The sequence below is a fragment of the Rhinoderma darwinii genome, chromosome 9 (assembly GCF_050947455.1).
Source record: "Rhinoderma darwinii isolate aRhiDar2 chromosome 9, aRhiDar2.hap1, whole genome shotgun sequence".
Classification (NCBI taxonomy): Eukaryota; Metazoa; Chordata; class Amphibia; order Anura; family Rhinodermatidae; genus Rhinoderma; species Rhinoderma darwinii.
In genome coordinates this window covers 61,537,449-61,559,948 of record NC_134695.1, presented here as the reverse complement: position 1 = coordinate 61,559,948, position 22,500 = coordinate 61,537,449, and the positions used below count along the sequence as shown (strand labels likewise).

General features: G+C 43.5%; 1 protein-coding gene and 1 long non-coding RNA gene across 4 annotated transcripts in view; one reads left to right on the top strand and one right to left on the bottom strand.

Annotated features, from left to right (window-relative positions):
- DGKZ (diacylglycerol kinase zeta) overlaps positions 1-22,500 on the top strand; it is a 149,265-nt gene that overhangs the window by 48,666 nt on the left and 78,099 nt on the right. The window lies entirely within an intron of this gene.
- The window catches only part of LOC142660892 (uncharacterized), a 4,461-nt gene continuing 703 nt past the window's right edge, over positions 18,743-22,500 (bottom strand). Inside the window, exons 2-3 of the long non-coding RNA XR_012850581.1 lie at positions 21,408-21,472; positions 18,743-19,974 (exon numbers count right to left, since the gene is read on the bottom strand). This is a non-coding gene — a long non-coding RNA (uncharacterized LOC142660892). The remainder of the gene's footprint in view (positions 19,975-21,407; positions 21,473-22,500) is intronic.

Below are 22,500 nucleotides of genomic sequence, written 5' to 3'. Positions count from 1 at the left end.
TGTCCCCTACTTTTTGCTTATCTACCAAATGTATGTTAGCATAAAATAGGGGACAGATGGAAGTGAGTTTGACTACAGGATCAGACTACACAGTTTGTTTGTTGTCTGTTACCATGGAGATGCATAGGAGCTGTAGAAACAAAATAGGACATTTTAATTAAAACCTACTGCAAAGTTGTTACATTTTTTTTTTTTAGATGTATTGGGACAAGCTGGGAAGGTGGACATAGCCTTTAAACAAAGAAATTGAACTGATTAAAATGGTTTCTCCCCAAAAAAGACACCTTTTCTCATGACGTTCAATGTAAAACATGACAAATGTACTTAGTCTGACTTTTGCATATCCCTGACATATTTGGATGTCATTTTCATAACTGCCTGTGATGAGTTTGCATTTGATGATTATCCTGAGGATTCACTTCTTGTCCAGCTGTACTGACGTTCGTACTGAATTTTTGCTACGCACCTGTCCCGTGCTGTGCACAAGTCTATGGATCGCAGGTATTTCTATCGATTCATTGAATTCATAGTCAAATATTTCTTTATGTAAAGAAACAATAAGAGAAGCTCCTGACGTGTCTGTTTTAGTAAATGCTGGTATTCCCCATGAAATAGCAACTCTGCGTGTTTAAAAAAACATATAACCCTTTTGTGACCAGCCAATTTGGAACATTAATAATGGCCAAGCAATTTTTTATTTTTTTTGTTTTTTCATCACAGCACTCCAAGAGCCATAACTTTTTATTTAATTTTTCGTAGCCGTATGACGGCTTGTTTTATGTGAGTTGTATTATTTATTGGCATTATTTTGGGCCACATATAGCTTATTGATTAACTTTTATAAACTTTTTTGGGGTAGGAAATGGAAAAAAAAACCAGCAATTCCACCTGTGTTCATACTGTTAGAGTGAGTTCATGCATTGCGTAAATACTGCGGATTTTCGGCAATGGAATTCCTTGCGGAATATCCGCAGCAAATACAGTAGCCGCAAAGTGGATGAGTTAAAATAAATATTCAATGGGGAGGTAAAACCCGCAACAAGTAGCAGTTGTTGCATTGATTTTTTTTGCGGTGGGTTCGCAGCGATCCTGCTGCAAAAAACGCAACCCTGCAAAAAAAAAAAAAATCTTCTATACACAGAAGTCTGTGTTTCTTCCTCCAAGTCGGCCTCCTGGGATGACATTTCATCTGATGTGACCGCTGCAGCCAATCACAGGCTGTAGCGGCGGTCACATGGGAAGAAACATCATCCCAGGAGGCCGGCCTGGATGACATCGGAGGGCTGGCTTTCTGGGATGACGCTTTATCCCATGTGACCGCCGCTGCAGCGTTCTCCAGGGATGAAACGTCTAGCAGGCCGGCTTAGTGCTGCAGTTTCTCGCAGCAGACGTTCCAGGCAAAAAAACTGCACCACATTTGTCTAGAGCAGTTCTAGAAATGAAAGCTGAGCGCTGATTTGTTGCTATGGGTTTGGGTTAATCTGTCCGGAAGCTGACTGTAAAAGTAAAAAAACAAACTCTGTTCACCTCCGTATTAAATCGGTGGCAATCAGAGGTACAATAAGGCGCCACACACCTCTATGGGTGCCCTATTACAGCACCGTACAACACACAGTCATATTATGGCCATATACATGTAAGGCTTGGTGAGTGGTAAACTACATCTTGAGGGGTTTTACACAGGACGATAATCGGGCAGACGAACGTTCATATAACACTCGTTGACGATTATTGCCCTGTGTAAACAGGGCAGCGATCAGCAGATGAACGAGCAAACGCTCATTCATCGGCTGATCGTATAGTTTTAGAAAAGTAAAAGATTATAGTTGTCGGCAGCGCATCTCCCTGTGTAAACAGACGCACTGCCGACATGATAATAATGTATGGGGACGAGTGATCGGAGTAACGACCGCTCGTCCCCATCCATAGCTCCGTGTGACAGGAGCAAACGAGCGCCGATCAACGATGTCTCATTGATCGGCACTCGCTGTACCGGCCAAGTGTGGGCCGGTATAATAGGGCCTTTTACACCGTGCAAAAAACACTCGTTCCTGATAATTGCCCTATGTAAACAGGGCAACGTTTGCTCGATCATCGGCTGCTTATATCGTTTTAAATGCCCATCGTTTTATATCGTTTTAAATGGCCAAAATATTATCGCTATCGGCAACACATCTCCATGCTCGTTCATCGGCTGATTGTATCGTTCAGGCAGCATACAATGTTATCGTTGTCGGCAGCACATCTCCCTGTTTAACCCATTAATGACCAGGCCATTTTGCACGTTAATGACCAAGGATTATTTTTTGTTTTTTCACGGTCGCATTCCAAGAGTCGTAAGTTTTTTTTTTTTAATTCCGTCGACATAGTCGTATAAGGGCTTGTTTTTTGCGGGACGAGTCGTATTTTGTAATTGTACCATTTTTAGATGCTTATAATATATTGGTTAACTTTATTTTAGGAGAGAATTGAAAATAAGCAGCTATTCCAGCATTAATTGTCACGTTCTAAATTTACATGTTCAATTTATTCTATGGATCAACACGATTACGGTGATACCAAATATGTAAAGGTTTTATATGTTTTCCTACGTTTGCACAATAAACAGCCTTTTAGAAAAAAAATCTTTGTTTTTGCATCGCCGCGTTCCAAGAGACGTAATGTTTTTATTTTTCCGTCGATGTGGCCGTATATAGGCTTGATTTTTGCGGCCCAATGTGTAGTTTTCATTAGTACTATTTTGGGGTACATAGGATTTGACATTTTTTTTTTAGTCCCACCAGGGGACTTCACTATGCAATCTACTTAGTATACCAAATCATTATTGCCTGTCAGTGTAAAACTGACAGGCAATCTATTAGGCCATGCCGGAGGCATAGCCTAACAGGCATTTGCTGAAGACAGACATGGGGGTCTTTGTTAGGCCTCCGGCTGTCATGGAAACCCGACGGCGACCCGCGATTTCTTTGCGGGGGCGCCGATGGGGTGACAGAGGGAGCTCCCTCCCTCTGTCAAACACATTAGATATCGCTGTCACTATTGACAGCGGCATTTAATGGGTTAAACTGCCGCTGATCGCGTGGGTACACTGACAGTACCTGCGCGATCACAGGATGGATATATCCGTTCTCCTGCGCGAACTAGCAGCTGCAGAGGACGGATCCGTCCTTCGGCGTTAAGGGGTTAAACTGGGAGATGCGCTGCCGACATGATAGAAATGTATGGGGACGAGCGATCGTAGTAACGAGCGCTCGTCCTCATCCATAGCTCCTTGTGAAAGGAACAAACGAGCGCCGATCAACGAGCTGTCTCGTTGATCGACGCTCGTTTACACGACCCATGTCGGGCCCTATAAGAGGACCTTTACTCTTCTCATACTCTCCATCATTGCCCAATGGTTTTAGCGTCCAACATCGCACCTCAGGGAAGAAATGTAAAGTCGATATTTCAAGGTTTGAGAACCTGTAGGGGAATAACCTTTCACTATGCACATACTTCTATGACAGAAAGTATATTTTTATAGATTGCACTTTGTGGTGACCCCGGATGCTTTTCTTTTTCCTTCCCGCTAAGAATAATACTGGAAAGAATAATAAAAGGTTTTACCGCATTCAAGTAACTTTATTGGCTTATATATGTCGTCCTGCAAGTTTTACCACATTGTTTTATATAAACCTTCGGCACAACACAGATCTTTACATGATGCGACCTGTCACCATTATTTCATAAAGATTTTCTTTTTTATACTTACATGACATTCCCTCATTTGGGTGGGGGGAGGGGGGACTTTTTAACATCCTGTTATAAAGAGGACAACAGGATGTCCGAGCCGGGATGAGGGTGAAGAAAAGGCCGGTCAATCCCAATCCCCAAGGTGAATGAGATTTGTAATTGACAATGGGTTTTCACCTTTTGCCTTATTGGCAGCAGTTCACCTTTTAAATAGTGTGTAAAGTGACTGTAGCGAGATAACATGTGTAAGTTCTTTGCATTTTTATGCACTATAACCTATAGATAACATGCATAGCTTAGGGTTTACAGGTCACTTCACCGCTCATTAATTTTCAAACATGGTTTCAAGAAGTCCTTTGGAATAGGGCTGGCCGATTTATGATCAAAATCACGATTAATTGAACATGTAACCTCGATTACGATTGAACTATTATTTAGGCGACGCCCATTTGCATGCCACGCCCCCTCTTTGCATGCTACGCCATTGAATGAAAATGTATACCCTGAGCCTGCTGGTTACTACCTTATATAGTATACCCCCTGACGCTGCCCCCACACAGTATATTTCCCTCATAGTGCTCCCCTCACAGTATAATGCCCCCATGGCTGCCACCATACAGCATAATGCCCCCATAGCTGCCCTCCACACAGTATAATGCCTCCATAGCTGCCTCTACATAGTATAATTCCCACATAGCTGCCCCCACACTGTATAATGCCGCCACAGCTGCCCCGATAGTGCCTGATAAAAAATAATAATATGCATACTCACCTAACCCCAATCCAATGACGAGTGGAGGAGATCCCTCTGCTCCTCTGGTGTGTGCAGCTCGGCGCAGACAGGCGCGATGACGTCACTGCCTCGCGTCCAGCGATACGTAGTGAATGGTAGAGCAGGGACCTTATGGTTCCCTGCTCTGCCTTTCGATTCAATTGTATCTGCATCCTGAAGATGCAGATACATTTTTTAAACTGGGAGAAAATGATTGATAAAATCGAAATTCGCAAGATGATGTTGATTAATTGCGCAGAATTTCGATTATTTTTCTATTCATTACCCAGCCCTACTCTGGATGCACATGTTTTATATACTTGCATAAAGAGCACATAAAGTCCTAGCGGGATCAATTCTAATAAAGATGTCTATCTACTGTACTTTATATAGCTATTATAATTTAATTCTTAGGTAAAGTCTTACTGTTCTTAAAGGGAATGTATCTTGTATTTAATTTTAGTTAAAATCATTAGATGCCTCTCTGTAGAAGAGAAGTAATGGGGGAAGGGGATATTTAACGGCTTTATGCGAATGTCATGGCGTTAAAGTCACAATTTTTGCTGCAATAATTCGCAACTTTTCTTAAATGTTGTAGCTATAAATGTTTTTTTACTTTTTGTTTTAAATAAACTTCCCTGGTGGGGGGCCATGTTAGAAACAGGGTTTTTTTCTATGTTGGCTGCATAGACCGTACAGTATAGTTTGTGTGCGTTATGGCAGCTGCGGCGAATAGAAGTTAAAGGGGTATTCTTATAACAGACATTTGGATATGCCATAAATTTCTGGTAGATGCGGGTCTCACTTCTGGAACGGCACCTATCCTCTGAACCAGGGTCCCCTGACCATCCTGCCTGGTGAGCCAGCGCTGTTTCCGTAATGCTGTCCATTTCCCTATTTGTTCTCCACCTGGATGGGGGTCTCCGTTCTGGAGATAGGTGGAACTTGCGTCTATCAGGCATATATGGCATGTTCTGTGGATATGCCATAAATGTCTGTGATGAGCATATCCATTTGACAGGGAAATGTCAGAGATTATTTGTCTGTGGGGAGTGGTGAAGTGCAGACCCTCCCCCCAAAGACCAGGAAGTCGCAAGGGAACTGCATGCAGAGCCTTATCTGTGTATTAGGTACATTTACACCGGCCCATTTTAGCCGGTACAACGAGCGCCGATCAACGAGACAACTCGTTAATCGGCGCTCGTCTGCTCCTTTCACAAGGAGCTAGTATAAGGACGAGTGCTTGTTACTACGATCGCTGGTCCTAATACATTTCTATTATGTCGGCAGCATGTATCTCTGTTTACACAGGGAGATGTGCTGCCGACATCGATAATATTTTGGGCATTTAAAATGATACAATCAGCCGATGAATAAGTGTTTGCTCGTTCATCGGCTGATCGTTGCCCTGTTTACACAGGTCAATTATTGGGAACGAGCGTTCTGTGAACACTTGTTTGCCCGGTGTAAAAAGACGTTGATGTCCTTCCTTATCTAGGCTTCCAACAGTACAGTAGAGCTCTAATTAAATATCCCACCCTCTGCTGACCCTGCCACAGTCTACACAGCAAAGCTGACAAGTGAACTGTAGAAAACAGGTAATGTCAGTCTTTTGTGACTACTCTAATGGCTAGTAATTCAAAAATGTTTAACTTGTTTATTTGAAGGGGTTGTCTCATGAAGACAAACCCTGTCCTTATGTCATATTTAGGCATATGGACGTCCTAAAAAGGAATCCACCAATCAGGATCTTCCTCTATAAGCCAGAAAGATACGCCTATATGTAAGTATTACTCCAACTCTACCAGACTTGGTGCAGCCATATATTATATGGTCACCCGTTCTTTGTTTATAATACTAGTGCAGGGAAAAAGTGGACCAGTTGCCCATAGCAATCAATCACATCTTTTTTATGGAGCTCATTTTTCCCACTTCTTCTAACTTGCCACCTTTTTTTGAGGGGCTTCTCAATCTGGGGGCTGCCATAAAAAGTCAGATCCCATATGTTGGTATCAGCCTCTGATGTGACCACTGCGATGGCCCATTTATCAAAGGACGGTAGTGCTAGTCACCATACTGTGAGATTCTGGATTGCTGCTGGAACCTCCAGAATAATTGGTGGTTGGTGGGCGCCGGCGGGGTTATCTAAGGCTATGGGTTGCACAGTATTCATGTTAAAATCGCATCCCGTTGAGCGCCACTGTTAACGCCATAGTATGCGGCTACCCTGATGGGAATTTCTGTACATGCAATTCCGGCAGACTGTGTCTCTTATAGATGGATCTACTCTACTACTAGTCATGCACGTACTTGCTTTCTTCGTACTTTACACTGCCACTTCTGCCTCTGGAGATACCACAATAATATATATATTATTCTAGCTGCCTGTGTATAATGCACTTCTATTTATAGTGGTATTGCTGTTGATATACAGACTTTTATTATGACTGAAGACCACAGGAATGTGCTAAAATGTGGGGTTAAATAATTATTCTCTTAGGAGATCGTCCACTGCTCAATGTAAATTTACATATTTTTTTTTAGCATTTATTATTACATTTTGTGAAGTGTCGTACAAACAAAATTAATCACACTTAGTTTTATTGCCAGTTGAATGTGTAGCTGTGCCAAGCGCCAACGGAGAAGACCTGAATCCTGCCGGGTTACTGTAAACGCCAGTCTGGTTCTCAATATCAATTAGCAATGAGCAGGGGTTAAATGGGGGTAGCAGATTTTGAGGCTTTTCCATTGGCCATGAGCCTAAAAAGATGGCCTTGTGTCCCATTGGTTAGCAATGTGGCCATGCATCACTAGAGCCATGGGTTCAAATCCATCTAGGTGGAGGAGTGTTTATTCTCATGCCACTGGTCTTCGTAGTTCGATATGTATGTCACTTTAATGGGGTGGAGGAAGTGCTACACAGTCCCTGTAGTCACAGTCCTCAAGATAAACTTTTGGTGATCATATTATAAAAGGGATAGTTTTAGGGCATATCAATGTCATTGAGGGGGTTCCCTGCTAAGGGCCCGAAGTGGGTGGAAGGCTGCCAACATGGAGTTGATCTGGCAGACTTGGCCCAGCCATCTATTATATGGTCAACAACCGGCATGTAATACCTATTTCCCTTGCAATGGCCACTAGAAGGAAAACTTCCCTGGCCATGTCAGCTTATGTTGGGGGTTCCGGAGCTGGACTCTCACTAACTAGCAATCTCATTAAAGAGGCTCATTCACCACATTATAAGTGCCCTATCTCCTACATAAGGAGATGGGCGCTATAATGTAGGTGACCGCAGTGCTTTTTATTTATAAAAATGATCTATTTTTGCAATGTTATGAGCGATTTTAGCTTTATGCTAATTACTTTCTCAATGCCCAACTGGGCGTGTTTTTTACTTTAGACCAAGTGGGCGTTGTACAGAGGAGTGTATGATGCTGACCAATCAGTGACCAATCAGCGTCATACACTTCTCTCCATTCATTTAGTCAGCGCATAGGGATCCTTCTAGATCAGTATGTGCTGTCTTATACAGACACATTAACGTTACTGAAGTGTTTAGACAGTGAATAGACATTCCTTCCAGCTAGGACGGGATGTTTGTTCACTATCCCGACACTTCGTGAACGTTTCTATGGTACATACAGCAGAGCAAGCGTAATCTCGCGACAGATTACAGCGAGATTACGCTTTGCTCTGCTGTAAGTACCACAAAAACGTTAACGAAGTGTCGGGATTGTGAATAGACATCCTGTCCTGGCTGAAAGGAATGTCTAAACACTTTAGTAACGTTAATGTGTCAGTATAAGACAGCACATGGTGAACAACGCAGTATGCGCTGACTAAATGAATGGAGAGAAGTGCATGACGCTGATTGGTCAGCGTCACACACTCTGTACAACGCCCACTTGGTCTAAAGTAAAAACACGCCCAGTTGGGCATTAAGAAACTCATTAGCATAAAGCTAAAATCGCTCCTAACATGGTAAAAATAGATAATTTTTCTAAATAAAAACCACTGCTGTAATCCTTATGTAGGAGATAGGGCACTTATAATGTGGTGACAGAGTCTCTGTAAGGCTGGATTCACACGAACGTGGCCAACCTCGGCCCCATTGAAATACATTAGTCCGTGTGACGACCGTTGTTTTAACGGTCGTCACACGCTCGTCTAAATGAGCTCAGAGACAATCCCTTTAACAGCATGCATTTCAGTGATGCACAGTGTATGCTCTATGTCTGCAGTGTTCTATGTAGCTGAACGCCTACAAACATCTGCCCATTGAATTCAATGGTAAAAACAGCGTTTTGCTCAGTTGGGGCATTTTTTTTTTACACGCCGTTTTAATTAAAAGCGTGTAAAAAAAACAGCATGCCAGTTCTTGAGCTGTTTTTGGAGCTGTTTTTCATTGCGTCAATAGAAAAACAGCTCCAAGAACGGCTCCAGAAAACATATTAAAAAATGTTTTCAGCTTCAAAAACAGCTGAAAATCAGAGGCCGTTCTCTCTGGAAACAGCTCCGTAATTTTCAGCTGTTTATGACTCCGCGTGTGAACATACCCTAAGACTCCAACCCCTTTAACACCACAAAGACATTACCTGTGCTTTTCTTACTGTCTACGTACGTTTTACACAAGTGATTATGAAATCGGTAAGGTAAACCTAAGGAATCTCCTGGTCAGAAGTCCCTCTCACCATCAACAGAGACTGGCACTTTTCCTTGCAACAGTAGAAAATGCAAGACCTGTACCAACATCTGGTCATCAAACACCATCCAGATACCAAACACGCAGCAGGACTATAAAATCACTGGCACGTTCTCCTGTACATCCTCCAATGTAGTGTACATGATCCTGTGTACAAGGTGCATCAATAAAGGAATCTACATTGGAGAAACAATACAAAAACTACAAACCAGGATGAATCTTCACAGACATACAATAAAACAGGAGGTGGATACACCCGTGGGAAAACACTTCTCTGGACCAGACCACAGTTTGGCAGATTTAAAGGTACTCATTCTGAAGGGTCATTTTAAAAACAACAGAGAAAGAAAAATTTGGGAATTCAAGATGATGATAAAATTCCAGTCATTGACACAAGGCCTCAATCTAACACCAGGATTTATGAGCCACTACATGGACACACGTCACGTCCCCCATCAGACTGACTCCAGATGCCTTAACTCCTAAGTCATCACCCCTATAACCTCAGTTTTATTGCCCCGGCTTATCTTAATGATGTATCACCTCATGTACTAATTGTCTTTGTGTAACATCTAAATGTTGTGCTTTTTTCTAAGTCATTCATTTGTAAACTGCCTGAAGAAGGGGCCTCTGTGCTCTGAAAGCTTGCATATAGAACTTTTATGGTTAGCCAATAAAGGTATCATACCTATTATACTTTTGTCTTTTTTGACACAAAAGTATTTAACATTCCATATTGTCTCTGGCTAACACGGTACTACACAATTTTTTACTCCTTTTGTTGAAAAATTTTAACTCATAATTCAAAGTCACTTGAAGGGAACCTGTTGTACAAACGGCTGTAATGCATTAGTCTGCCTTTGAACACTGTTTTACTGTTTTTATATAGATACTTATAAAGTTGAGTCACTTTGTAACTGCATTGTATTACTTATCTTGTACTGATCCTGAGTTACAGCCTGTATTATACTCCAGAGTTGCATTAACAATTCTACAGACTTCAGAGCTGAAATCTCTCGACATTGCTTGCTGGCTCACTGGCTCTAGTTTCGGGGATTTGAATAAGTGTGGATTGGAACTTTGGTGAGCAATTTCTTATCCGGTACCTCCAATGTTGCTGGCGTTCTCATTTCCCACCACAAGTTTAAAGAGGCTCTGTCACCAGATTTTGCAGCCCCTATCTGCTATTGCAGCAGATAGGCGCTGCAATGTAGATTACAGTAACGTTTTTATTTTTAAAAAACGAGCATTTTTGGCCAAGTTATGACCATTTTCGTATTTATGCAAATGAGGCTTGCAAAAGTACAACTGGGCGTGTTGAAAAGTAAAAGTACAACTGGGCGTGTATTATGTGCGTACATCGGGGCGTGTTTACTACTTTTACTAGCTGGGCGTTGTGTATAGAAGTGTCATCCACTTCTCTTCACAACGCCCAGCTTCTGGCAGTGCAGCACTGTGACGTCACTCACAGGTCCTGCATCGTGTCGGCACCAGAGGCTACACTTGATTCTGCAGCAGCATCAGCATTTGCAGGTAAGTAGCTACATCGACTTACCTGCAAACGCCGATGCTGCTGCAGAATCATCTGTAGCCTCTGGTGCCGACACGATGCAGGACCTGTGAGTGACGTCACAGTGCTGCACTGCCAGAAGCTGGGCGTTGTGAAGAGAAGTGGATGACACTTCTATACACAACGCCCAGCTAGTAAAAGTAGTAAACACGCCCCGATGTACGCACATAATACACGCCCAGTTGTACTTTTACTTTTCAACACGCCCAGTTGTACTTTTACTTTTCAACACGCCCAGTTGTACTTTTGCGAGCCTCATTTGCATAAATACGAAAATGGTCATAACTTGGCCAAAAATGCTCGTTTTTAAAAAAGAAAAACGTTACTGTAATCTACATTGCAGCGCCTATCTGCTGCAATAGCAGATAGGGGCTGCAAAATCTGGTGACAGAGCCTCTTTAAATATGACCGAGAATTGGGCAGTACTGTTGCCACGGCTACTTTATATCCATCGAAGCCTCTGCTGTGTAGGAGCTTTGCAGGAGATACTTCAGGCGCCATATTTTTACCGCAGCTTCTTCTCTATCTAATTTAAACTTCTAGAGGGTAATGAGAACAGCAGCAAAATTGCAGGCGACCTTTGATTATCAAAATCGTTTCCTTTAGAAACTGAGACGATCCAATAATCATCCCTCTGTAGCTTCTATGCAGCAAGACACAGGCAGATTTAAAACAGCCTTTGTCCTTTCATAAGCAGAATACAGGCTGCCGTAAACTGGTCTGTATTCTGCTGACAGTGATGGGGGATAACCAGTAGAGGGAACATTTCCTATACAAGCTCCTAGGCAGTGAAGGACCCTTCCTGTCTGATACCGGCTTTAGATGAGAATGGGGGATCTCCAGAATGGCCACGAGCGGAGAATTAAAATAGGTTGTGGACATGTACAGCACCATAACTCTTTTTGCCCAGCGTAAGGGTATGTGCACACGACAACGCCAAACAAGTCTGAACTTACGGAGCTGTTTTCAGGAGAAAACAGCTCCTGAATTTCAGAAGTTTTTACACGTGCACGCGTTTTTCGCGGCGTCTTTTATGGACGTAATTGGAGCTGGTTTTCATTGGAATGAAAAACATCTCCAATTAAGTCCCAAGAAGTGTCCTGCACTTCTTTGCCGCGGGCGTACTTTTACGCGCCGTCTTTTGACAGCGACATGTAAAATGACAGCTCGTCTGCACAGAACATCGTAAGACCCATTGCAAGCAATGGGCAGATGTTTGCCGACGTATTGGAGTCGTCTTTTCAGGCGTAATTCGAGGCGTAAAACGCCTCCATTACGTCTGAAAATAGGTCGTGTGCACATACCCTAAGGCTTTGAAGAATTAAAAACTTCTCCTGAATCAGATTACTTTATTATCACATTATGGGTTGTTCTTTTGGTCTAGGCTGCAACATGGTAGAGTAGATGTTATAAATTAAATAAAATGTGTTATCGTGCTTTGTACTTGTGATAATCTTGCTGAATTTGGACATTTTGTTCTTTTTTTCCACCAGACATCTATAAAAGTCTGTTTTCTGTATGTCATATATCAGAGCAGCAGTGAATACTGATACTTATATCATATCCTTAATATTCTGTCACTCCGAGAAGGAAATTGCTGAACATTAAAATATATCTGTCATCAGACAAAGCGAGCTGTGGACGTCTGAAAATGTTTTTAAATGGGTTGTCCGCTTTGTACAATACCTTTATTGTTAGAAGGGTACCCTGACCATGAGCTGATCACAGGGTTCTGTGATGTATTGGGAAACCTGACCATAAGTGTTCAATTGCCCTGCAGCGCCCCCACGGGGGAAGCTAAGCATTACACATTTATGTAACCTACTTTTAGTTGATTAGTTTTATAACGTTACTGGTTAGGAGTCTATACCAGTTTGAGTATTTCCTGGTGAAGAGGAAGGACTTCTCAATCAACCACCATAAAGTATTTGCAATATCATAATTTTTATATTGTAACCCACTCCGAAACGGTTCCAAACGGAGTACTATTGTCTTCATAATAATAATAATAAAAAATATTAAAACCACAAGATCATTAAACATTTACATTTATAGTGTAATACCCGTTCTCACCTGCAGATGTCACTAGTGCTTTCCACGTCTATTCGATGCCTTTGAGCGTAGCAAAAGCAACAGTGATGTTTCAAGTGTTCTACCCATAACCACAGAGAACAATAGGAGTGCTCTGGAGTATTATTTACTGGACATTTATTCAAGCCGATGCAAGAAATCACACTTTCAAGATTTTAAATCTAAACTAAATCCTGATGTATGAATCGTGTCTTAAAGCGTCTTGTCTCCAAAAACTTCTGTATAATGTCCTTAGCGTGAATCACATGGACCTTGTCGTTTGTAATTTAAACCTTTTCGGACCTGGTCAACTTATCACTGCTATCCTAACATGTTAGCAGTAGATGGAAAGGATGCCCCCTATGGAATAAAGCAGGTATATATTCGCTATTCTCCTATGCTCTTCTTCCTGTATAGTATTCGAATTCCTGTAAAAGTACCAATATTAAATATATGCTAAAACTATGAGTGCACAGACCTCTATATGCATTATAGTTGGTGGATATAGGAATTCATTAGTAGTAGGCAGCATACCCCCCTCCCTAGAGTAGACTATCAAAAATAAATTTGCTGTGTTGGATATTTTTGTGCTGGTTTATTTATGTCCCCCACTGATTCAAAGAGAGGACTCGGTGTGTTCATAGATTTCAATCGGATTTGTGTAATGCCTCATTTTCCCTGTGGTGGCACTGCAAGGGAACTGATCACTCGATTATCCCCCATCCTGTTCTCATTTAAGTGATCGCTGGAGGCCCTACCACTGGGACCACCACTTGACCGCAGTGAGGAGCCACTAAATAGAGCTGCAGTCGAGCACTCGTGGTGCCACGCTCCATCAGACTCATAAACATTAAATGTAGCGGCGGGCGATGCTCGATCACCTCTCCATTCAAGCTCCTCCTCCCTGCGGGGGGAGGGGGAGTGCAGTGAAAAGGAATGGGCGCTCAGGACCCCTGTTCTTGTAATCGGTGGGGCCCCCAGTAATCAGACAATTATATCCTATCCTGTGGATAGGTAATAATTGTCGATTCTGGTACAACCCCTTTAAGTCCGGTTGCCCCCACAGATTACAGCTGATCGCTGGGACTACCTGTGATCAACTTATCATTTGTGGACCCTTTTTGCAAAAAGTGATTGTCCAAAGCAGATCGCCCATTTATATCCAGTTGTGATAATGTATAAGCTACTGGTAAGGTGGTGAAGCTGAATCACATTTAGGACCCCCGCTATTAACCAAGGTTAATTCTCTGCTATTTTGTAGGCCTCTGAATGGCACTTTGGGAGGCTTATTAGAAGGCAATACGTGTGCCGCCGTATGGAGGTATTCTCCTCTTGAAACAATGTTTTACTCTTGAATGGTGATTCTTCCTAGTTATACAGCAATGCAGGAGAGTAGAATGTATTGCTGCATAACCATTTAGGACTAAGGACTAGAAAAAACTGTGGGACAAGAACCCTAATGGCGGCCATATTAGTAATCACCCAGGTTGGCAGGAAAGGAAGACTCAACGTCTAATATTTATATGGCCAGCACTATGCCTTACTGGTTAACATTGTCTCGGGGACCTGGGTTCGAATCCGATCAGGGGCAACGTCTGTATGGAGTTGTTTTGTTTCTCTAAGTTTGGTGGTTTTGCTTTCACATGCCAAAAACATAATGATAGATTATTTGGCTATGATAGGGGAATCGGAGTGTGAGGTGAGTGATGATAATCTCTGTACAGCGCTGCAGAATATGTTGGTGCTATATAAGCAATGGGCAATAAATGAAATGGTAATATAGGATAATATGTAAGACTGTAGCACTTCTCCACCGGATTTTACACACTATTCAGAATTCCTTATTTGTATTTTATTTATTTTTTAACCTCCCTGCAGGTAGTAGTTGATGTAACCGGGCTGCAGGCAGGTTTGGCAGAGTTGTCATTGGGAGAATCTTTCTATTTTCTGGTTGCAGGCAGTGAAGATATGGTATAATCTACTGCTGCATGCTTTGCACACATTTGCTCTATCATGGGGCAAATTGTCAAAAATTAGACGTGCTCCTCGGATCAGAAGATTTCTTGGCTAAATACTAGTCCTATTCCAATGGTAAATTAATTTACAGGGGTTGTCCAGGATTAGTAAAAAGGAATCTTTTTTTTTTTTTTTTTTCTTTTTCCTGAGAAACAGCGCCACTCTTGTCCATGGGCTGCATCTGGTATTGCAGCTTATCCTTATTCAAGTGAAAAGAACCGAACTGGAATACCAGACCTGTCCTATGAAAAAAATGGTGCTGTATCTGGACAAAATGCAGACCCTTTTTTTTCTAATGCTGGGCAACCCTTTAAAGGAGCAGTAACCCTAAATTTGTTGGCTTATTAGACAAGTTTAAATATCAGTCAGAGAGTCTCAGGACTGCAGATATGGGAGGCAAAGTAATGATCATGGAGGGCATAGATTTTTTGGGGGGGATGTTACAGTATACCATTGTAAACCACAAAAAAAAACAAACATATAATCAGCCTTTCCCCAGCTTGAATGGCTGAAAACAGATTGCATTCACCTATACAGCACATGGGTGATTGTCAGAGGTGTTAATAAGTCTTCTCTCTCGTATTTCCTTATCTATCCAGCAGGAGTTGCTCCTTATATTTCAGAGGTTGGATCACGTACTGTGTTGTAAATCTGAGCAGTTAGTGACATTTTCAGCTGCCCGACACAGTAGATGTTGTACTGCTCATATGTGATTGGACAAGTGAGAGGGGGGCTCAGGGCGACCCTGAAAGATAACGGCTGTGCTGGTAATCTCCTTAATGTCTTTTCTGCAGCTCACTGGAGCCCCCTCATCTACTGCAGCTGTTCTCCATATAGCAGTGAGATCTATCTGTCTGTATATCCCATATCTGTCTGTATATCCCATATCTGGCTGTCTATCCCATATCTGGCTGTCTATCCCATATCTGGCTGTCTATCCCATATCTGCCTGTCTATCCCATATCTGCCTGTCTATCCCATATCTGCCTGTCTATCCCATATCTGCCTGTCTATCCCATATCTGCCTGTCTATCCCATATCTGGCTGTCTATCCCATATCTGCCTGTCTATCCCATATCTGCCTGTCTATCCCATATCTGCCTGTCTATCCCATATCTGCCTGTCTATCCCATATCTGCCTGTCTATCCCATATCTGCCTGTCTATCCCATATCTGCCTGTCTATCCCATATCTGCCTGTCTATCCCATATCTGCCTGTCTATCCCATATCTGCCTGTCTATCCCATATCTGCCTGTCTATCCCATATCTGCCTGTCTATCCCATATCTGCCTGTCTATCCCATATCTGCCTGTCTATCCCATATCTGCCTGTCTATCCCATATCTGCCTGTCTATCCCATATCTGCCTGTCTATCCCATATCTGCCTGTCTATCCCATATCTGCCTGTCTATCCCATATCTGCCTGTCTATCCCATATCTGGCTGTCTCACTGTCTTTCTCTGTGTCTCTCCTATGTTTTAATGTGTTCTATCTATCTATCTATCTATCTATCTATCTATCTATCTATCTATCTATCTATCCTCTCTCTCTTCCCCTCTCTCTCTCTCTCTCTTCCCCTCTCTCTCTCTCTTCCCCTCTCTCTCTCTCTCTCTCTTCCCCTCTCTCTCTCTCTTCCCCTCTCTCTCTCTCTTCCCCTCTCTCTCTCTCTGTCTTCCCCTCTCTCTCTCTCTCTCTTCCCCTCTCTCTCTCTCTCTCTCTCTTCCCCTCTCTCTCTCTTCCCCTCTCTCTCTCTCTCTTCCCCTCTCTCTCTCTCTCTTCCCCTCTCTCTCTCTCTCTCTTCCCCTCTCTCTCTCTCTCTCTTCCCCTCTCTCTCTCTCTCTCTTTCTCTCTCTCTTCCCCTCTCTCTCTCTCTTCCCCTCTCTCTCTCTCTTCCCCTCTCTCTCTCTCTTCCCCTCTCTCTCTTCCCCTCTCTCTCTTCTCCTCTCTCTCTCTCTTCCTCTCTCTCCCCCTCTCTCTCTCCCCCTCTCTCTCTCCCCCTCTCTCTCTCTTCCCCTCTCTCTCTCTTCCCCCCTCTCTCTCTCTTCCCCTCTCTCTCTTCGCCTCTCTCTCTCTCTTCCCCTCTCTCTCTTCGCCTCTCTCTCTCTCTTCCCCTCTCTCTCTCTTCCCCTCTCTCTCTCTTCCCCCTCTCTCTCTCTTCCCCTCTCTCTCTCTTCCCCTCTCTCTCTCTTCCCCTCTCTCTCTCTTCCCCTCTCTCTCTCTCTTCCCCTCTCTCTCTCTCTTCCCCTCTCTCTCTCTCTTCCCCTCTCTCTCTCTCTTCCCCTCTCTCTCTCTCTTCCCCTCTCTCTCTCTCTCTTCCCCTCTCTCTCTCTCTCTTCCCCTCTCTCTCTCTCTTCCCCTCTCTCTCTCTCTCTTCCCCTCTCTCTCTCTCTTCCCCTCTCTCTCTCTTCCCCTCTCTCTCTCTCTTCCCCTCTCTCTCTTCCCCTCTCTCTCTCTTCCCCTCTCTCTCTCTTCCCCTCTCTCTCTCTCTCTTCCCCTCTCTCTCTCTTCCCCTCTCTCTCTCTCTTCCCCTCTCTCTCTCTTCCCCTCTCTCTCTCTCTTCCCCTCTCTCTCTCTCTTCCCCTCTCTCTCTCTCTTCCCCTCTCTCTCTCTCTTCCTCTCTCTCTCTCTCTCTTCCCCTCTCTCTCTCTCTCTCTTCCCCTCTCTCTCTCTCTCTCTTCCCCTCTCTCTCTTTCTCTCTCTCTCTTCCCCTCTCTCTCTCTCTTCCCCTCTCTCTCTCTCTTCCCCTCTCTCTCTCTTCCCCTCTCTCTCTCTCTTCCCCTCTCTCTCTCTTCCCCTCTCTCTCTCTCTTCCCCCCCTCTCTCTCTCTTCCCCCCTCTCTCTCTCTCTTCCCCCCTCTCTCTCTCTCTTCCCCCCTCTCTCTCTCTTCCCCCCTCTCTCTCTCTCTCTTCCCCTCTCTCTCTCTCTTCCCCTCTCTCTCTCTCTTCCCCTCTCTCTCTCTCTTCCCCTCTCTCTCTCTCTTCCCCTCTCTCTCTCTCTCTTCCCCTCTCTCTCTCTCTTCCCCTCTCTCTCTCTCTTCCCCTCTCTCTCTCTCTTCCCCTCTCTCTCTCTCTTCCCCTCTCTCTCTCTCTCTCTTCCCCTCTCTCTCTCTCTTCCCCTCTCTCTCTCTCTTCCCCCCTCTCTGTCTCTCTTCCCCCCCTCTCTGTCTCTCTTCCCCCCTCTCTGTCTCTCTTCCCCCCCTCTCTGTCTCTCTTCCCCCCCTCTCTGTCTCTCTTCCCCCCCTCTCTGTCTCTCTTCCCCCCCTCTCTGTCTCTCTTCCCCCCCTCTCTGTCTCTCTTCCCCCCCTCTCTGTCTCTCTCTCTCTTTCTCTCTCTCCTCTCTCTCTTATTATTTGTTTGTAGACCTGTCCCTAGTGTATTATCTCCTTCTATACAATTATAAGTCCAGCTTTCTGTGGATCTGACACATCTCTGCTTTCTTTCTATCCGTTTCCAGCATCACATCAGAGAGTTTGTTCTGTCTCCCGTTATCCATTTGTTTCTTCATTGTCATACACATTGTTTTAGCCCGATTATCTGAGGGAGGAGTGTTGCTTTTTGTTTGGCGAGTCATCCAGCGGATCTTATGGTCACTCTTTATAGGTGGCTCTAGACTGATTATTATGTCCATGCCACTCTCTGTATTTTGGGGTCTGGTAAATTTCATGAATGGCAGTAGACGTCTTCGGTTATGGTTGATCTACGGATGGTCTTTACAGCCGCATGTTGTCCCTGCTCAGTTTATTTGTATATATGGTAATGGGGAAGTGATGTCAGCACTGGAGTCATGGCACTGTATGTATATCTATATATGCATGCTTAGTCAGGTTTCTGCATAGTGATCCTCTGTTCATTGCAGGGCAGCCAATAATAATAATCTTTATTTATATAGCGCCAACATATTACGCAGCACTTTACAATTTAGAGGGAACATGAAAACAATATCAGACATTACATAGTGACAAAGTTCATTTACAATTCAAACCTGGGGAGTGAGGACCCTGCTCGCAAGAGCTTACAATCTATGAGGACATAAGGGAGACACAAAGTGTAACAGTGTTTGTTCTGTACAATAGTCCGGCCATCTTTATACACATGCGGTGGTAACATAAAGCTGCATGAGCCGGTCACCAGCCAGTGTCTGTGTATGACGGACATGAAGAGAAGGAGTGTGAGGGAATCTTATTCTGATGACTAATCTAAATGGAGGGCCATGAAAAGGAGTCAGATTAGGGAATGTTATAGGCCTGTCTAAATAGATGTGTTTTCAGGGCACGTTTAAAACTGTGGATATTGGGAATTAATCTGATTGTCTGGGGTAGCACAATAGAAGTATAGCTTTCTACCCTGCTTGTCAGGGAAGGAGCAGAGACTCTGTAGTAATATGGAGTCTTCTCATCTATACTGCCTTCTCAGATTGTTAGGACTGTAAAGCTCTCTATCCTGACCGCAGATATAAACCCTGCACATGTTCACTCACACTTTTTGGTTTTATTTTATTACATTTTCATTGGTTTCTAAGGGAGTGTATACTGTGGATATCACAAGTATATACCTCACTACACTGGATCCCATGTTACCTATTTGGATTGGAAGTACAAAGGGACTGTATTGTCAGCTGCCCACGGGGGAATGAGACTGATTCTGTTCAAAGCCCCTCCCTCAGCAGCACAGATAAGCAGCAGCACCAAGGGGGATACAGGGAAGCAAAAAAAGAAAAGAAAAATAAGAGGTATTTTTTAAATAGATTTTAAAACAGCTAGATTGGTTAATAGAATAACATATTTAACACAGTTTAATCAGGGATTTTGGAGCTTTGTATCAGAAATATGGTGCTCTGAGCAATATAGAGATATGTTTAGAAATTAATGACCACAGAATTTTGGACTTCTCTAGTTTAATAAAAAGCAGCTATTTTAAAAAATTGTGGACGTTTTCGATATTTGAATCCCCCTATTTTTGCTTTGTTTATATGTGACGTTTCCAGTCACACACAAATGGTTGTTGTCAGCGCTGGTCTAAAATCCGCTGGAGCTGGCGTCAGGAGGGGCCGCTTTGTTGAGCACAAGAGCGAGCAGCAACTACAGTTGTCACATTGGCGCTGGTTGAAGATTACTGTAGAATTGTCAGAACGAAAGAATAATAATTTTAGCATGAACAGCACACCAAGATTTGAAAGGTGAACGTGGGGCTTGGGGGCTTTTGAGTTGTTAGTAAGTGGTGGGAAATCCCTTTTAGATATGGATGCCGGTGAGCGTTGCGGTATGTGTGTTATTTCAGACCTGCCAAATTAAATTGATTTGAAATGTCTCAGGGTATTTACAGCTTTTGGTCTCCACATGATCTTTTTTAAGTATAATTTATCTCTGGACTATCTCTGCTTATTTTTTTTAGGGAGTTTATAGGTGTCGGGCGTTTATCTCCTGTCCTAGAGTGTTGGTGTATCACAATGCCATTGCTTTGTCATTGGTTGGGGTGCGACTTCTGGGTACACCACCGATCCTGAAACAGAAGGGGCTGCAGCGCTGCTTTAGTGTTGTGTCCCCCTGTTCTCCTTACACAGCGACGCTCCCAGCCACCGGCTGTGCAGGGAACTTCAGTACAGTCCCAATCACTTGAATGGAGCTGGGCTGAATTTCCCTCCACAGGGGTGTCCAGGTTCCGGACCCCCCCCCCCCCCAGTTCTTTCTCACTGCACCCCCTGCATGCGCGCCATTCAATGTCTTTCGCAGTGATGAACACAACCGAACGCTCTACTCTACTGTTTCCATCAGTCCTATAGACTTTGAATGGAGGGGCAGCGCGCATTTTGGACCGGTGCTCCATTCAAAGTTTTTAGCTCGCTGCAGTTGAGCACTGAGGAGGAACGGGGAATTTGGGATCCTCGTTCTCGCTATAGGTGGGGGTCCAGGTGGTGGGACCCCCAGCGATCAGACAGTAGCACCTAGGTGATCATTGTTGATACTGGTACAACCCCATTACAGTAAATCTGTCACTGACCGACCTCTGTAGCTAGGATTACCTTATTAGACGCTCTTTGGGAAATAAACCAGCAGGCCCCATGTGAACACAAAAATGCAACGGATGCAGTCACGTGGTAGTAATTAAAAAATAGTCCGCTGATCAAAGGTAAATTGGACCCTCTGATGTATTCCCTCTAGAGCATCTAATATTTGTGACAGATCCTAATTAAAGGGATTTTCCATCGTTCTCACTGTTGTAAATATCAGTCCTGTTCATTGCATTTTTTGAGTTACCTTGTAAGTGCATTGTATTACTTCTCATCGATTGGGCTTCGGGGTTCTTTATATACGGATTGATTGGAGATATTTAGTTTTTTTTGGACACGCTGCAGCTAAATACTTATTAAATACAATTGAAAGGCGGTGTTTATTTCTGCAACTTATTATTATTTCTCCTATGCGTCTAAATTATGAAATGAAGCAACTTTGCCAATGGCTCTGATTAAATATCTCCTAATATTTTTTTTGTAAAACAGCTCCTATGCTCAACGATGTGTCTCCATGGTTACACTCAAGAAACATTACCCTGTGTAGTTTGGTCCTGTAGTCATGGGTCACTCCGCTCCCTCTGCCGACCTTAGTCTTCTGACCTATAGGCAGTAGAGGAGGGGCAGATGGAAGAAATCAACACTGCAGGATTATTGGGGCAATAAAAATTCCAAAAGTCCACACATTGTAGAAATAAGTTACAGTAGATATGTAGAAGGATTGTAGACTGGTACTCTCTGCAGCCAGTGGCCCAATTTGGAGTCCTATTTGCCACCTTGTTTTGTAGCATCATCTCCGTTTTTAATCTTCCTCTTAGGACAAAAAATAACTATTTTCCCCACAAAGTCCTTGAGTCATCCTTCTAAAAGACGTGTAACAACCAGCATGGCTGAGAGTGACCCCCCATAAAGGTAAGAAGCAAGGTCGGAAAGTTTCTTTGGGTTCCCCTTAGGACCCCATGCATTGCAAAAGGTGAAATCTTATCTAAAAATCAGCGGCATTTCCGCTAAACAATGAGCATTCTGTGGATTTTAAAGTCCACAGCGTGCTCTGATTTCTTCCGTTACGTGCGTTAGGGGTTTTGTGGATGTGTACAGTGGTGGGCCAGTCCAACCCTGGTTAGAACCCAGCTTTCCCAGGCTCCTGAACAGCCAGCTTCCCTCTTTCTCGTTTTTTATAATTAGCCTGGTCTGCATTTCGGGACTCAGAAACGCTACGTGAAAATTATAATTTTAGATATGGCAGAAGAGACAACTCAAGGATTTTTAGTTTTTTTTTTGTAAATCTCTTTCTTGGCTGTTGTATAGGTCTAGAGGGACTTCAGTTAGTAAATGGTTAACAATGCAGTTACTATTTGGAGACGAAGCAGAACACAAACCTACGTCATCATCATCCAGCACCCCTTACTGTCCCTGCATGTCTTTCATTTATTTCCCAGTCCCTTCTTGCTTCTCCATTTGACTCCTGCTCTTCTTATTATACCCTGCATGTTGCACCATGCCCTCCACCCTTCCCGTCTGATCTTTCCTACCCCCATGGCAGGCAGTTTCCTCTCTTTTGTGCTCACCTGCTTCTCTGTACCCCCCCCCCCCTCTTCTTTCCATGCTCCTCCTCGCAGTTCTCTCTCAAG